The 17,094-nt window shown below is 42.6% G+C and overlaps 1 protein-coding gene across 1 annotated transcript in view; it reads right to left on the bottom strand.

The window, feature by feature from the left end:
* Positions 1-6,926: 6,926 nt before the first annotated feature.
* Positions 6,927-17,094, bottom strand: part of FHIT (fragile histidine triad diadenosine triphosphatase) — a 1,459,115-nt gene continuing 1,448,947 nt past the window's right edge. The window contains exon 9 of the mRNA XM_028518409.2: positions 6,927-7,233. The gene's annotated coding sequence lies outside the window, so the exon portion shown is untranslated. The remainder of the gene's footprint in view (positions 7,234-17,094) is intronic.

Consider the following 17,094-nt stretch of genomic DNA (forward strand, 5'->3'; position numbering starts at 1 on the left):
GACACATTATTCCCTTTCCACTTCACTTTCTGTCCTCAAGGAGCAGGACTCTGCCTGGTGCTAGTATATTTTAACACCTCTCTAGCACTAATGTCCCTTTATAATAAAGTGAGAAGGCAGGGCTTTCAGCAGCTGATAGACAGTTGGTAACTAGAATTTAGTAACATTGTATTCATCCTGATGGTTAGCTTCCATTTATGGCAACAGATACTGGTTTTCCATTTGGCAGAGAAGTTTTTAGTTTCCTTGAACAAACGTAAGTAAAAAGAAGAGGTGGGTAGAAGAAAACATATTGCATAAGTAACATAGATATTATATAGATATGGTAAAAATGTGGAAGCTGGGATGGTTGCGAAAAACTGAAGCTTGCAACTGCATTCAGAGTAATGACATGCCTTCCCTCTTTGGGGCTTACCTCCAAGGTAGAGCCACCTTCTCTTGAAGCCCGAGGGCTCAGTGCATCAGTTTCTAAGGGCCTTTATGGATATACAAAGAGGGACAGAGAGATGGTGGTGGGGAATATTTAGCCTTAGCCTTTGAGTGTGAGATAAAGACCCCTACCAGGAGAAGGGTCTGGACTGCAGGGCAATGGGACTTCTGAGTTTGGTCAGCTTGGATTTGCATCTCAGCTAGGACAATGTCATAGATTCTGGGTTCACAGTCTGGATTCAAGTTCATGTCTGACACTTGCTAACTGAATAACCTTGGGCAACTTGAACATCCTTGTGCTGCAATTTTTCTATTTGTGAAATGGGATAATAGAACTTACTCATAGGATTGTTGTCAAAGACTGGCTGAGCTGATAACATACAGTACTTAGAAAAAAATGCCTAGAACATAATCTCATAAGTGGTCACTAAATGTTGGGTACTATCATCATCATCATCATCATCATCATCACTACTACCTTGGATGACATCTCTGATTTTCCTTGTTTGTAAAATCAGGATAGTACTACCTGTATCATAAAGTGAATGGCACATGGCTGATGCACAATCAATGCAGGCTCTCTACCATTCCCTACCCTGAAACTGTGAGACCGGTGAGCTGATACAAACTTCCAAAGCTTTTGTACCTTCCTTAAATTAGAATAGATTTTCGATGAGTTACAGCTATAACAGGGGCAAGTTCCATTTCCCTCAAGATAGAAATATTGAAGTCTTCAATAAATACCGTATGATCTCAATTACATGTGAAATCTAAAAACAAAACAAAATAAAAACCAAGCTCATAGACACAGAGAACACAGTGGTGGTTGCCAGAGGTGAGGGTGGGATATGGGCAAAATGAGCAAAGGGGGTCAAAAGGTATAAACTTCCCTTTGTAAAATAATGCACAGCATGGTGGCTATAGGTAATAACACTTGCATATTTGAAAGCTTCTAAGACAGTAAATTTTAAAAATTCTTATCACAAGAAAATGTTTCGTAAGTGTGTGTGGTGATGGATGTTAACTAGACTCATTGTGCTGGTCATTTCAGAATATGTACAAATATCAAATCATTGTTGTGTACCTGCAACTAATATGATGTTCTATGTCAATTGTGCCTCAATGGTAGAAAATAACATTGAACTCTTCAGCAGCTGACCCCAATTTTAAGCCCATGCTGCTTCTCTTGGCTGAAGTAAGCACCATTTTATTAAGTTGGCAGTGAGCTGTAGCTGCCCGACTTTCCCTTTGTTCATCTACTATCGATCTAAACTAATCACTTAATTAGCCCAGGCAAGAAGTCTTCTGTGGTGTTAAATAACTCTAAAAACCTACTGGAGATGCTTGAGTGGCCCGATTGGAATTAACTTGCAGTTCATTACCTATAGACTTAGATATGTTAAATGCAAGGCCTGGAAAACAAGCTGGATTCTGCACTGAAAGCAAATTCTTTTACTTGTATTAAAAAACAAAAACAAACAAACAACCAAAACTCCCCACACATTCCTTTAGCACAGTGGTTTTCAAAGTGTGGGCCCAGGATCAGCATCACCAGGGCATGTATCAGGCACACTGCAGACCTACTGAGTGGGAAACACTGGAGGTGGAACCTTGCAATCAGTTTTAACAAGCCCTCCCTGTAAGGTGATATGATGGAGAACCACTGCTTTAGATTGTCATTCAAGTTGCTTTTGTGAGCCTACCTCCTGGCAGAGAGAAGAATGAGAAGAGAGGCAGAGAAAAATGGGAGAAATGGAATAGAAAAACATAAAAGTGGTGGTGAAGGACATCTAAGCAACGTGGATGGAAGTCTGTTTACTAAAGTGCGACCTTGGGCCAGCAGCATGGGGCTCATTGGGAATCTGGGGGTCTTATTCCAGATCCTTCCTTAAGAACAGCATCGGACAGGGAGATGTTCACCCTGGCCAGGGTCACTAGGCAGAATGCTCAGTGAGGCACCAAAATGCTGCTCTATTGTCAAAAAGGGAGAGGACAGCAGGGCACTTGCAGGGTGAAATGAAGGGCCAAACTGCTCTCTGAGAGCCACCCCCACCCTCAGGGTATACACACAGATGGCACTTAGCAAATGTTCATCAAATTGACAGAATTGAACCTTGGAGGCCTAGACTGAGTTTCCTCAGCTAATTTTGATGTGGGGAAAGTAGGTGTGTTTATTGGGGCTGGTCTATACAGAAAACCATGAATTAACTCATAAAGGATCTCCTGTTCTCTCTTGTTCTGTCTTCTGAGAAACAGCTTGGCTTAGAGGAAAGAGCCCCAGGCTTTGGTGTACAGAAATGCCTCATTACTAGTGTGTGACCTTAAACAACTCACAAACTCTGAACTTTGGTTTCCTCATCTACAGAGGAGGGTAATAGTTACTTCCAAATGTTTTTGCTCTGCATTATAGCAGCGGCACCTAGTATGTACAATACTTGGCACACAATAGGTGTTGAATACATATTTATTGAATAAATATTTTTAAATAAACATTAGAAAAAGGAAGAGAGAAAGGCAAGAGGAAAGACTGGCTGATTTTTGTGAGTTTTATGTGAAAAAGAATAGTAATAGTAATAATAATAGATTCAGAAATCTTCTATCTTACCTCTAGGCAATCCTCTGTGGCCTAGAAGTAAGGCCTATATTCTTGTTGAAACTAGCCCAGCTCTTCCTATTCCCCTCCCATCTGCAACCCAGTTACTTTACTTTGTAGCTGTACCTCGGGGGCAACCCTGTTTTTGGTTGCTGAGCTGTTGCCTTTGATGCATAGTAGGTGATCGAGATGTTTTCAGATCTGAAATGAGCTGCAAGTGTGTGGCCATGCTTGAGGGTTGATGGTGGTGGTTGTTCTAAGTAGGACTGACCCATTTTTTAATCCTCATAATTAAGTAATTACATATTAATTTATGTTTTACTTCTTTTGTGTGTGTGTGTGTTAAGTTTATTTTATTTTATTTTATTTTATTTTAATTGTTGTTCAGGTACAGTTTTCTGCCTTTTACCCCTACCCCCCCAGCCCTCTCTACCTCCCTCCCATTTCCACCCCCGCCCCTTGTTTTTGTCCATGTGCCTTTTATATTTGTTCCTGCAAACCCTTCCCCTTTTCCCCTGAAATTCCTTCCCCTCTCCCCTCTGGTCACTGTCAGCCTGTTGTCAGTTTCAGTGTCTTTGGTTATATTTTGGTTGTTTGTTTGTTTTGTTGATTAGGTCCCTGTTAAAGGTGAGATCATATGGTATTTGTCTTTCACTGACTGGCTTATTTTGCTTAGCATAATGCTTTCCAGTTCCATCCACGCTGTTGCAAAGGGTAGGAGCTCCTTTCTTTCTGCTGCATAGAATTCCATTGTGTAAATGTACCATAATTTTTTGATCCATTCATTTACTGATGGGAACATAGGTTGCTTCCAGCACTTGGCTATTGTAAATTGTGCTGCTATGAACATTGGGGTACATAGGTTCTTTTGGATTGGTGTTTCAGGGTTCTTAGGAGATAATCCTAGCAGTGGAACTGCTGGGTCAAAAGGCAGATCCATTTTTAGTTTTCTGAGAAAATTCCATACTGTTTTCCATAGTGGTTATACCAGTCTGCAATCCCACCAACAGTGCACTAGCGTTTTACTCCTAAGATACATAATTATTAACCTTTTAGTGAACACATTTGCCCCAGAGTTACAGTAAGCATTTTTAGTAACACTTTTCTCACATTTTATTAAGGTATAGGAATGCCATTAGTTGTCTACATTTACATGACTAGGGAGATGCTTTCACTTGAGAATGTTTGGATATTCCCTGCCTTTTCCTAACTATCCCTCCCCCCTTTCCATTTGAACATCAGTACAAAGGGCCAAGCTGCCAACTCAATTGACGTTTCAGGAGAAAACTGGGAAAGGTATATATTAAATTTGCTGAAGCCCTTGGTTACAATTCTTCCCTGAGGAGCATAGGTTTTATAAATCAGGCCTAAGTTGACCCCAAACCCACTTATTACCAACTTTGTCACCTTGAGCAAGTCACCTAAATTTCCATATGTATCATGTAGGGATCTTGTGTGGATTAAATAAAACATTTGCAAATACATCTATAATAAATATATGACAAAAGCTCATTTCCTTCTTTTATCAGCATGTTGGGCAGTATACTCAGAAAGTACAGACCACTGTACATAGGAAGAAGTAGGTCCATGCCCAGACCTAAGTTTCAAGCTTTGATACTGAAGAGGAGAGACAAGAGAGGCTCCTGCTCATTGGGACACACAGCCCCTTCTTACCATCTGAAAGAACTGATGGGGTTTGAGGAGTATTGTTCTATAACTTTGGGTAGCTGTGGTGGAGGTAATCACAGGAAAACATTCTTTCAAGTTCCTTGCCAAAAATAGAGGATCAGTCTCTTCCACCTTTTGGATTTTGACTTCGGGCAGAGCAATAAAGATACAAAGTGGGCCTAGGGTTGAAGAGTAAGCACACAAAGATAAGCAGGAGAATCTTCCTTCTAGTGTTGTCAACAGAGAGAGGGACCAGCACAATAGAAATGGACCCAAATCTACCTCTGAGTTATCTATTGTTTACCACAAAATTAGCAGCTCTCCAGCTCTTGAGAAAAACAGAAGCAGCCAAGTGGGTATTTATGTCTAAGAAAAAAATCAGAGAGACAAGGCGGCTATTGCCAGAAACATTGTTCTAACTTAAGCATTGCTCTCCTTTGTCTTTTGTATGTTCTCAGTGCAGACCAGACCCACTTTAGCAAAAGGAGTAATAGCTGTTTTTTTCCCTACTGGTATCAGAAGGCTTTGTCAGTTCTTCACACATTCTTTAAAAAGCACTCTTAAACAGTCCTTGTTGGGCCATCATGCCTTCCAGCTAAGTGTGGACTGGCATGGAAGCTAAGATTCAGGCTGGCCTTCCATGCCCACAGCCTGCAAATCATAGCAGAGTCATAGGAAGAGCGTGGAGCAAGGAAACTGCTGGGTGGGCAGGTGGAAATGAGGCTCCTGTAGGCTTTTACTTGCACAGACGAAGTGGAAACAAAACTTCAGGCAGGCTTGCAGTATGACTCCATTCATTGTTTCATCAGTGGCTGTTTATTTTATGTACTCCTTTGGTTGAAAGCCAACGAGTGACATGTGGAATTAGCTTTAGAGTTAGAGGCTAGGCATTTTGGTGGCATTTGCTATTAAAACTGAGATGAGATCAATATTTGACCTGGTCCACAAATCAGTAGCCCTCAAGCTTGGTGAAATTACCAGTACTTGCCACCTTCCCTCACTGGCGTTTTACCCTCTGAGCACATCCTATTCACATTGTCGTAGTTTTTACCTTCAGCTAAGAAAGAAACCTCCCAGACTTTGCTTGGGAACCAGAGGGCTTCCAAGTCTCAAAAAGTCACCTCGGATCATTGTAATGAATAGGACTTTGACAAAGACATATAAGATTTGAAATGGCATGCAATTCAGTCATACTCAGTCTATTGACTTACACTGGACTAGAAACAATTAAAGGACAAATGTCCCAAGTAGTGGGTCGAATAGCACCCCCCCATAAAGATATGTTACCTTATTTTGAAAAAGGGCCTACGCAAATATAATTATGTGAAGGATATTAAGATCTTGAGATACCATTCTGGATTATCTGAGTGGGCCCTTAATCCAATGATGTGTCCTTATAAGATATGTGCAGAGGGGAGACACACAGATTGAAGTGGAGGAATGTGAAGACAGAGGCAGAGGCGAAAATGATGGCAAGGACTGCCAGCAGCCAGCAGCAGCAAGGACAGATTGCTCCAGAGCCTCTGCAGGGAGCCCGGCCTTGCTGCATTCTGGATTTCTGCACTCCAGAACTGAGAGAGAGCACATTTCTGTTGTTTTTAGCCACCCAGTGGTAGCCATTTGTTTTACAAATCATAGGAACATGTAGTGATGGTGTTGGATTCAGGGAAGGGCCCATGAACCAAAGGGATTCTCAAGGAGGTTTTTCATGAAAAAAAAAATCCTGCTTTTGGTTTTTTGTAGCAGTGCTATTGATGTATTTTATTTTTCTCTCTAAACTCTAATCTCTCCTTTTATTAATATATCAAGAGAAGAAAAGGCATCCTTCTGTCATCCTCCCTTAAAGAAACTGATTATTGTGGGCATGGAGTGTGCTTCCTAAGACATACTGAGAACTTTTCCATTCTCCTTCCTTATATTCCAGCCACCCAAACAGCCTGTCTAAGGTGTCTGATTCCTGCATTGTGTTTATTAGTTTCCAGAAGCTAATTTTTAGCCGTTGTAGGTTCTTTCTACTCTGCCTCTCTACAGGAGAAGGCTATGACCAAGGAAACATTGTACGTTTCTTGTTCCAGTTTCTTACCTACCAAAATGGAAACTCTCTAAATCTTACCTCAGCCTTAACACACCTTTTGTTTACAGGGAGCACAGAAGTAGTTCTAAGGGATAGACTTTCTCCGTTGTGAGTTTCAGAGCCTCAAAACATCAATTTTTAAGTTAGCCAACACACGAGATAAATATTTTAACTACCATTTTATTTCCACCCAGGCCAAGGAACAATTCAGGAAGGGTTCTGTTCTAAGTAGACAGACCAGGAAGTGTGGAAGGCTGCCGATGCTGTTGTTTTGAAGTTAGCCTGTCAGTCATCATGATTGAAATGTAACCCTGTTGACTTCCACAAGTGTAATAAAATGCTTTGCAAAAGGTTGCAGAATTGTAGGATGTAATAAAGTCTGCTCAGCTTCATTTCCAACGCCGCAGGGTCCTAGAGAACGAGGCCCACTTCCTCATGCCTTGGGATTTGTTCACATTACTTTTCATGCCTGGGAATGATGGAACATAAAAACAGACACTTAAGTTAGAGCTGATAGCAATTCTGGAGTCAGGGCAATAAATAAAATGTAAGTTTGCTTACTACTAATCTGTTAGATTGCCATTAACATTGTACCAGAGGCCAGGTAGTTGTGGGAAGATTATGTGAAATAGGTAGGTTCCAACCCTCCTGATGCCTGTCCCACCTTGATCCTCATGTTTTATACAGCTTGTGCCCACAGCCCATGCCCCAGGAGTCAGCCACATGGTCTCGTAAGAGTCTATTTTATGGACACAAGGCTTACATAAAATTGAAGCCATTTCAGACCTTTAGTAATTAGGCAATAATAGGTTCTCAAACAGAGCCGTTACCAGAATTACCTGGTGAGCTTGTTAACAAACACATTTCTTGGGTCTCTCCCCAACTTCCTGAATCAACATGTATGGGGAGAGGCCCAAGAATCTGGAGAGAAATTCCTAACAAGCTCTTCATATGAGTCTGACATTCTCAGCCCCTGAATTTGGGGAATTATTGAGACAGTGTGTAGTAGGCTGAATCAGCTTTGCTTCAAGGCCATGTCACCTCAAGTATCTGGGCCCAGGCCTAACACAAATAATTTCTTCTCATAAAATAGAAAAGGTGGTGGTAGTTAGGGGTTAATCCTATTAGGAAAGATAACTCCTAGATCACAGCAATACATTTCATAGCTCTGACACCCTCCTGTATTCCAAAGGAGAATCTGTAGGAGTCTTGGCTTCTAGCCTTAATGAGAAGTCTCAGAAAAGTGGGTGTGGTTAGAAATAGGACTAGGTGAGGCTCCTGGCTTGGAGGACACTGGAAAAGCAGAGGGCTGCAGCAAAAAGGAAGTTCAATAGGAGGGGAAGAAGGATGAGGGATTTATGGGCCAGATTTCATAAAATTTGGGGAAGATTGAAAGACAGGGTACTAGGAGATGCTTGGGGTAGGTGTGATACAGGTGAAGAGATCCTAAGGAATGGCATCGGGAAACACAGATGGACCTCCCTTTCAGTGTTCTCAAGGCATTTCAGTGAAGATTCAAATAGCTTTTACTTATTACTTGTGGCTCTGAGTGCAATACACCTGGGAGGCTGAGGTGCAAAGATCCAGCCATCTGGCAGTTCCAGTGTGAGTTCAAGGGTACCCCAACATATTACAGCCTTTGTACATGGAGAAGGTTTTCAGTGAGTCTAGCACTACCCTTTTCCTATAACCTCATAACAAAGTCAGAGAGCAAAGAGCAGGCAGAACCTTCCTTGGAACTATATCTGGCCCCTTCTGGAATCCAGAACATGGAGGTCTAATCAGTTCTGCTTCAGCCTTCACATCTGAGCTTAGGATCTGCTTCCCCTAGATCCACTGATGTCTGTATGTGAGGGGTGGAGAGTGCGGTATATGCACCAGTCAGTTTGCACCCCCCAGAGAAAGAGGCCTGTCTCATTCCTTTCTGACATGGGGATCATCCCCTATTGTGCCCAGCACCACCCATCTTGTCTGGACACACAGGTCACCTCCCAATCATTCATCATTGCTCTTGTCCTTGAACAGTTATTGACTTTGAGTCAGAGGCACCTGTGCAGGCCTGAAAATGGATGTGCCCTTTCTTTTCCTCCGCCTCGCCTGTCTAGGGCAGATTTATGTCCTAGGAGAAGTTTCTTTCAGTTTTATTTTTGGTCTTTTGAACATTGTAGCCCCGTGTTATTTCCCACACCCACCCTTCCCAACCCAGCCCTGTAATTTCTGAATCTCTGTGGGTGCCGCTATCCATACCTGAGCAGGCTTTCTGTCAGAGTACGCACAATGCTCTGCAAGCCATCCCTCACACAGCTTTGACATCCACACTGTTGGCCTAACTTCTTAAGGCTCTGTCTTCTGCAGTTATTTTTTCTTTTCTTCAACTAGCCTGCAAGCTCATGGGAAGCAGACTTTGCTTTTCCTGCCGGAGTAGAGCAAGTGGACATGCCTGGCTTTGACAAGGCTTGGGCCTGAAGGGCAGCCTTGTCGTATATTGGCTCTATGTCTCCCGGCAATGTGAAACATACACTGGGGATGGAGGGGTATGGAGATGACTGAGTGGGCTGATACAGGAAAGCACTCAGAGCAGTGCTTTATCAATACTTTGTAAGTACTCACTACTGTAGGCCTGTTATTGTCATATTATTTATGCTCTATCACAGTGCCAGTCAGAAACCAGAAGGTGACAGAGACCCATGAGTGTCCAGGCAAGTGTATGTCAGTACTTAGCTCCATGGGGGAGATTACGCCCCATTCTGGGAAAGGGTGCCTCTGGGCAACGTACTTATCTTCCCATCTTCTGATTGGACTTCATACACTACGCACCCTTCTTCTGGTCTCTAGTTTCCTTCAATACCACCATCAGACAGCAGTGTTTTCAGTGCTCTCCGGGCAGATTGACAAAAATATTTATTGACATGTAAGGCTTAGAGGAAGGTGCAGAGAGGTGAAAGACGATAATCCGAAGGGGCTTCCATCTCATTTGGAGAAACACTTGGACAGGGTGAGGCAGTGCAGCAGCTGATAAGGTTCAGGTGAGCAGTCCAGAAAATGTGCGCTTTCGGAGTTCTGAGAGCAGAGAGCTCAGGGTGCCCAAAGTTTGACTGGTAATGAACATGGGAATGATCATGATGTTTCTCAAATATTTCTAAGTTCCTAATAAACACAGTGGCAGGTGAACTGACTGACCCCTCTCTGCTGCAAGGCTGGGCTTGAGGACTAACAGGTCATACAAAGCAGCTCATTTTCAGGGGTTTGCTTTGCAGAGTAGAGGGTAGAACCTGCTGAAACCTATCTCCAGCACCTGGTGGCAATCTCTTACAGAAAGTGGGTGAAGGCGAAGGTGGGTAAAGGTCATACAAAGCAGCTCATTTTCAGGGGTTTGCTTTGCAGAGTAGAAGACAAAGGGGAAACTCCATTGGTCTGAACAGTTAAGGGATTTTTGGAGGAGCTTTGCATTTGGAAGGAAATTAAAAATGGCTAATGAAGAACATTTGGATGATTTTTAAGTATGGTTTTCCTGTATGGATGCACTGTGATCTTCTCATTTGTCTTTCCCTTAAACCTTCAGGAGGGTCTTCAAAGTCAGTTTGCATTTTGTTGTCATGACTTAGTGAGCACAGGGTGAAAGCAGAGGTACCAAGGGGACCCCGACCAGGGTGCCAAAGGAACACTCTGACTTCTCCTGGAACGTGCAAGTGCCATTAGGCTTGATAAAGTCTTTCTCCACAAATAAATGAAGCTGAGTCTCCTGTTTTCAACAGATCTCATCATCCTCTGCAGGTGTTCAAAGCAACATCTTTTTACTAAGTGTGCATATGGAGACTTACAGGTCATTGACCCAAAGAAAGAGCCTCTTTGCTTTGAAGCTAAAAAACAGGTCAATGTCTCGTCTTCTGTAGGTGAATGTGGGTGGGCACTGGCCACAGTTGACTTGATAGAGTATAAAAGGCAGATATGGGACCACAAAAACTCAACGGGCTTTTCTTGTTTCCTTAAGGTAATGTTTTTAAACTTGTCTGCTCACTATAATCCCCTGGGGAGGTCTAAGAAATGCCCTGCTGCCATTCCAGCTGCAGAAATTCTGCTCTGACCAGCCTGCAGTGTGGGCCTGGCCTCTGGAGGGGAATCACAGACAGTTATGTGATGGTGAGAAGCTCCAAGCTGTCTCCTTCTTGATCCCGTAATATACTCCACATGCCGCAAAGCAACTCAGGTGCTGGAGATAGGTTTCAGCAGGTTCCAGTTGCAAATGTTCAGTCTCTAGTAAGGTTGTCTGTTTTCTGCACTCTTAGAACAGCCACACAACCAGGACAAGTGCTGTTCTTCACAGGCAGTGATTCTTGCCCATGAGAAGGACAAAAGTGACCTGCTTTACATCCACACCAGGGCTAACACAGAATGGTTTTAGAACCAAGTGATCATGTTCTCAAATGTAACATAAAACCCCTCTGCAACAGCTCCCTTCTTTGAAAAGTAACTCTCATTTCCTAGCAGGCTAGAGGCAGACAGCCGTGGAAAGGTCATTCTGCTCACACCAAAAACAAGGTGAGCAATTTTCTAAGGGCAGGCACCCCTGATCTCTGCTTTTCAGCTTTTTCTTAATAAACTGAAATCAGAAATTGGACCACAAAGCCACTGGTGGCAATCTCTTACAGAAAGTGGGTAAAGGCGAAGGTAGAGGAGAGATAGCAAGGATCAGAGAGCCACTCTGATTAGTATCTCCATGGCAACACAATTGTCCTTTCATCTAGACACAGGGAGGGTTATCCCAAGTGCAGTGGCCAGAAACCCAGCACTGTGAGGCTGGACCTCAGAGAGCAGGGCAACTTCCCAGCAAGGTCCCTAACTTAGAACTATTCTTCTGTGACATGTCACACATGCTGATTAACACAACTTCTTGTGATGGGAAAGTGTAAACAGGGTCTATTTCCCAATGCTCCAAGTTCACGCCCTTCAGGGCAAAGAAAGCAGCTGTGGGCACCATGTGGTGTGGCCAGTCCCCTCAGGAGGGGAGATGCAGACTTCTGTTTTTGCAGTGAGATTGGGGCTGTCCTTTGTGGAGTGACCACAGACTCAGCATTGCATGTTCTTTGGAGAAATAAATACGAACAGCAAACATGCAAGAAAGATGATTGCCAAGCTTGTTGCTGTGGGTGATTTACCACAGCCCAAGAGGGTTCATCCTCTCCTTTATCCCACAGTGTCCTGGAGAAAGAAATGCCACAGGCCTTGGGGCTCAGTGGTGGCAGTGAGAAAGCAAAACAGAGAAACCTGCCCTGGAAAATTCAGGCTCCTTCTTGGGTATGTGTTTATTGGCCCCTTAAAGCCAGAAGGCTTTTGTCTTCCACATTCGCTCCATTTACATCCACTTGCCCACGCCTGTGTCTAGCAAAGACTCTCCCTAAAAGGCTTTCTCATTCTGATGGAGCTCATGAAGAACGGGCTTTATTTGTCTCTAAATCTTCAGTTGATATTACTTTTCCCTGAGACTCAGTCAAAATGAAAAAAGATTACTTTATATATACTGGTGTCTTTTGTGAGAGAAACTAATTTTGGGAAAGAAAGTTCCTGCAATGTGAAACACCTTCCCTTCCTTTAAGCCCTCCAAAGGGGCAAAGCAAAAGCTAAAAGGCATGTGTGCTTTGTCATTTACCTTGTCTGACAGCTCCTTCTTATCATGCTTTTGAGGGTGACCTTCCTCTGGCATATCCCTTTGCTCTAGTGTGCACTCCTGTCATAATAGAATTTCAGAACTAAGCATGGAGCAGGCTACCTTTGATAATTAATGGCTCTGAGAGTTTGCTGAGTGTGTTATTTAATTAATGACACTTGTGTCTGGAGTGTGTACAACTGCAAATAAAGGTGCATTTGCTAAGGGATTATAGACAAATACTCAGAGACTGTCATATTGAGAATTTGTGGGTGATTATAATTTTTCCTCTCTGCCATTTAAAAGGTACTGAATTTTGTATATTTGGTATAGTTTTGTTCTTTTTGCCTTGTATGTGAGCTTATATTACAATTAAAAATCCTTAGACTCATGGATAAAAGTTTGTTATGGGGAGTAGGGCCTTTTATCAACATACAAAGATGAAATATTTCCTACTATGTTTTGAGCATGAAATTGATAGTCAAATAGGTTATGGTTTTCTTCAGCTTTTCATAAATAGGTTAATCTGGATTACATTCAAGTTTACTTGGGACCAGTTGATCAAGGATTGAAAACTGGCAAGAAAACACATTTGAAGGCTATTGAGAATAGAGTAATGCATACCAACCTACTTGTCCTTAGATGCTGGTGCTTAGAATGAAATGCAGATTGTGAAAAGACAAAGATGAACGTATCACGTACAGAAGCATCAGCAGTCCATAAGGGAAATCTCTATGGATCTGCCTGTGTGTTTTCAGGTGGAGAATGCAAATGCAAAGGGTCCAGTTTTAAGCCTGTATTGTCACTATATGAGCCTGGGAAAGTTCTATCTGCTCTCTAGACCAGTCTTCCTTTGTAAAGCAATGGGTTGAACTATACCGTCTTTAAACGCCCTTCCAGTCCGGAGATGCTCTGTAGGGACATGGAAGCTGACTGAAAGGAAAGTCCCACTGATAGGAGAGATAGCTGATTGCTCATTTTTGGGGCTTGGGGATAATTTTCCCAGGAAGGGGCCTCTGAGGATATACAGAGCCATGAAATGTGCCCTGAAAAGGGATACAGGCTCGCCTATTCTTCAAAGCTCAGCCAGATGGCCCAGGAGACAAAGCCTCAGACTAGGAGCCTCTCCCCCCACCAGAGACCTCCTCCCACTCAGGACTGGCAGTAGACATAGAGGCACTGGCTCAACAGGCTTAAATGGAGTCGAGAGAGAGGCTGTGCACAGCACATTCTTTCTCCTGGGTGGGAAGAAAAAAGGCGTCTGTCCAGAGCATCTATCAGCCAATGCCTGTGCTAAGGTGGAGGCAGGGGGTATGCAGCCTTATATGTGGAACCTCATTGTCTTCACTTCTGCTCCCTGAAGTAGATGTCACACCCCCATTTCACAGCTGAGAAAAGCTCACACAGTTAGTAAGTGTAGGACTGGAACCAGGTCTGCTTCATTCCAGAGATCAACCTCTTTTCACAATTGCACTGTCCAGTATGGTAGCCACTAGCCATATATGGCTAATGAGCACTAAAAATGTGACTAGTCTAATTGGGATGTGCAGAAAGTGTAAAACATCTACTAGGTTCAATGACTTAATCTAGTAAAAGAATGTAAAATATCTCCATAGCTTTTTATCTTTATGTAATATTTTATATTATAAATATTTGTTATAAAGATATTGAAATAATATTTGGATATATTGGGTTAAAAGCATATTAATTTAATCTGTGGTTAATGTGGCTTCTGGAAAATCTAAATGATGTGTGTGGCTGGCATGCTGTCCCCATCAGACAGTGCTGCTTGGTGACGACATTCTGGGGCCCGGGTCTGGGTGAGCACGGAATGGCACTGGCCCGGGTTGCCAGAATGGGGCGGGCTCCACGAGTGCCTGAAGAGTTAATTTAGTACTTAGGAGCGTGGGCTGTGGGTTCAAGTTAGGCTTGTGACTATTTGCTGTGTAACCTTAAGTACTTTGCGCATTTGCACCTTGGTTCCGTCATCTACAAAATGAGAAAATAGTAGTATCTCCCTCACAGAATTGTTATGAGGACTAAGCAGGACACAAGTAAGACACTTACCATAGTACCTGGCCCAGAGACAGGTGTAGACTCTAAAGAAATGTTGATTACTGCCACTTACTCATTACTCAGCAAGGGTTTTTGAGTACTGTAATAGGCTGGGAGCTGTTCTAAGTGTGAAAGACAATTGCCCTGCCCTTGGACACTTACTTGCTAGTGAGGAATAAAGACAGACCTATACTACAATGGTAGATGATGGTGAATACTATGAAGAAAAATTAGGCAAGTTTAAGGTATTGCAAGAAACAGTGGTACTAATTTAAATGGTCTTTCTAAGCAAGTGACATTGAGTCAAATGCTGAATAGAAGGAGGAAATGAGAGAATTCCAGACTGAGGAGGACAGCAGGTGCCAGGGGCCCAGGTGGGAGCTGTTGGAAGTGACCTGTTACCAGCAAGGAAGCAGGAGACTGAAAGTGAGGGTGTGGGGTAGAAGTCATGGAATATGAGTCTAGATTTATTTTAGTCCTTTACTGTGGCCTATAAGTGACCAGATCCTGGCTGGCTTTCCAAAGTAGGGAGAAGAGACATGATCTGGCTTCCCATTAAAAGGCTCATAATCCTAATACCTTTCCAATTACACATTATATATTTATAAATTATATATAAAATATATATTTCCTTTGAATGGTCTTTTGTGGATTTCAGGAGATATATAATGTAATGTTAAGGTACATACTCAACAGTTGACTATGATATTCTATATAAAGAAGTTATATTTTTAAATGTAGTATAATGAAAGCTTACCCAGAACACAGGGAGCTCTAACTTTTAGTGAAAACACTTTTCATTTATATTTTAACCATTGAGTCCTTTAAAGAATTAAAGGAATTAAAATGAACCACACACAAAAATCTTCCACTTAAAAAAAAAAAAAAAACTGCCTTGATAAATAACAGATCCTTGAGAGAAAAGTAATAAAGCAAAATTCCAATGGGGGGTGTCAAAGGTAAATGCTGATTTACTGCATTGGACATATTCCTTGTTCTACATTGTCAACTTTGAAGTCTGCAGGAGCCAGCAGAGAGATTGGCTAAGAAAGGGGGTCGAGTTCTGTGAGTAGCCCGGAGCCCCGCAGTGCCAAGACTGGACAGTTGGTGAGAAGGCTTCCCTTTCCTACAGCTATGACTCCGGCTTATCATTTCTAATTAAAAAAATAATTCAAGTACTATCATGAGCTTCCAGTTTTTCAGAGCAAGACCACATCATCAGTCTGTAATGTCAGCAATTCTAAACATTTGTGGGCCTCACTGCAACAAGATGTGGAGCTTTAGCCGAGGAAAACTGGGCAGAACACATAATTATATTCAAAGCCACTTTGCCTGTCTTAAAGGGATGAACATGATCTGGCAGTTTTTATAAGACCTTCTTGACCTAAAAATACCTGCTGGCAGAACAGGATCCTCAATTGGGTTCTTTAACACTTTATTATTATGTGATCTTTCATCTTACACACTGACTTGAACATTTTGAAAAATATCTTAAATACGCATTAAAATTGATGCTAGTCCTAGACCTCAGAGTGGCTCTTGGAGGACATGTAATTGTGTGTGGGCATGGGGGTTACATAAAACTGACACAAAGCCAACTGCTTATGGGGGTAAGGCAGAGCAATCACTTTGGTTTCAGGTACCACTGACATTGCACTGCTGACTTGCACAGAACTCATACATGCTTGCTTGTTTTTGAATCAGTCTTACTGTTTCAGATTCACCACCCGCTCCTCTAAGGTAAGGACAGACTTCACCGACTGTTTGTCAGACAGTGTTTGCTTATGCAGAATTTCCACAAATAGTTGGTGATTGAGTCCTAAACCTCAAGGTTAAACATTTCCCCAAGGAGCAAGCAGTCTATACCCATATGGTAGCCATGACACTTGATGGCAAGTAGGAGACCCCATTTCAAATGAGCCTCAGGAGAAAAGTGACTTATTGGCCATTTACTGTGAAGGATGAGCAGACATAGGAATTAATTCCTCTCTACCTTTTGTCTCCCTTCACTCTGGTCTTCCCCTGCATGAGACTTCTCCAAATGATGAGCAGATGACTGTCAGGAGCCTAAGTCTACACTGCCCCTTCAAGGGCTTTTCTCTCTCTGCCCATGTACCAAGTGGTAGGGGAGAAATCTGGTTGAGAACCTTGCCCAGAACCCTGGCCTGGATGAGGTTGGCAGCTCCAATTAAAATGTCTGCTACAGCACCATCCTTTTCTGCTTAAATCTCTCAACAATTTTCTAAATATTTTGAAATCCCAGAGCTAACTGCAGACTCTTGGTGAAAACTGCTTATCTCCAGAGGAAGCCCTAACTGAAAAGTCTTGAATGGAGCCCCTAGGAGTCCTCGTTGATCCCAAGAATGCAACATCTAACGCATGATGGCCCAAAGTTGATAAGCAATGCTTCACTCCTGTTCATCAAATGCAGTATTAGCTTTCAGGCAAACATTCAGCCTGAGCTGCCGCTTCATAGGGACATGTGGGAGAGTGCTGTATCTTCGGTGGACAGTTTTAAGGAGTGGATAAAGTGATCTTCACAAAGCCCCCAACATGGGAATCACTAAATGCTTGGCTCTTTTCCTGAAGTTCATGAAGAAGCAAGAGTAAGCTCTATCTCATACCCCAGTA

The sequence above is a fragment of the Phyllostomus discolor genome, chromosome 7, assembly GCF_004126475.2.
Source record: "Phyllostomus discolor isolate MPI-MPIP mPhyDis1 chromosome 7, mPhyDis1.pri.v3, whole genome shotgun sequence".
NCBI classification, from domain to species: Eukaryota; Metazoa; Chordata; class Mammalia; order Chiroptera; family Phyllostomidae; genus Phyllostomus; species Phyllostomus discolor.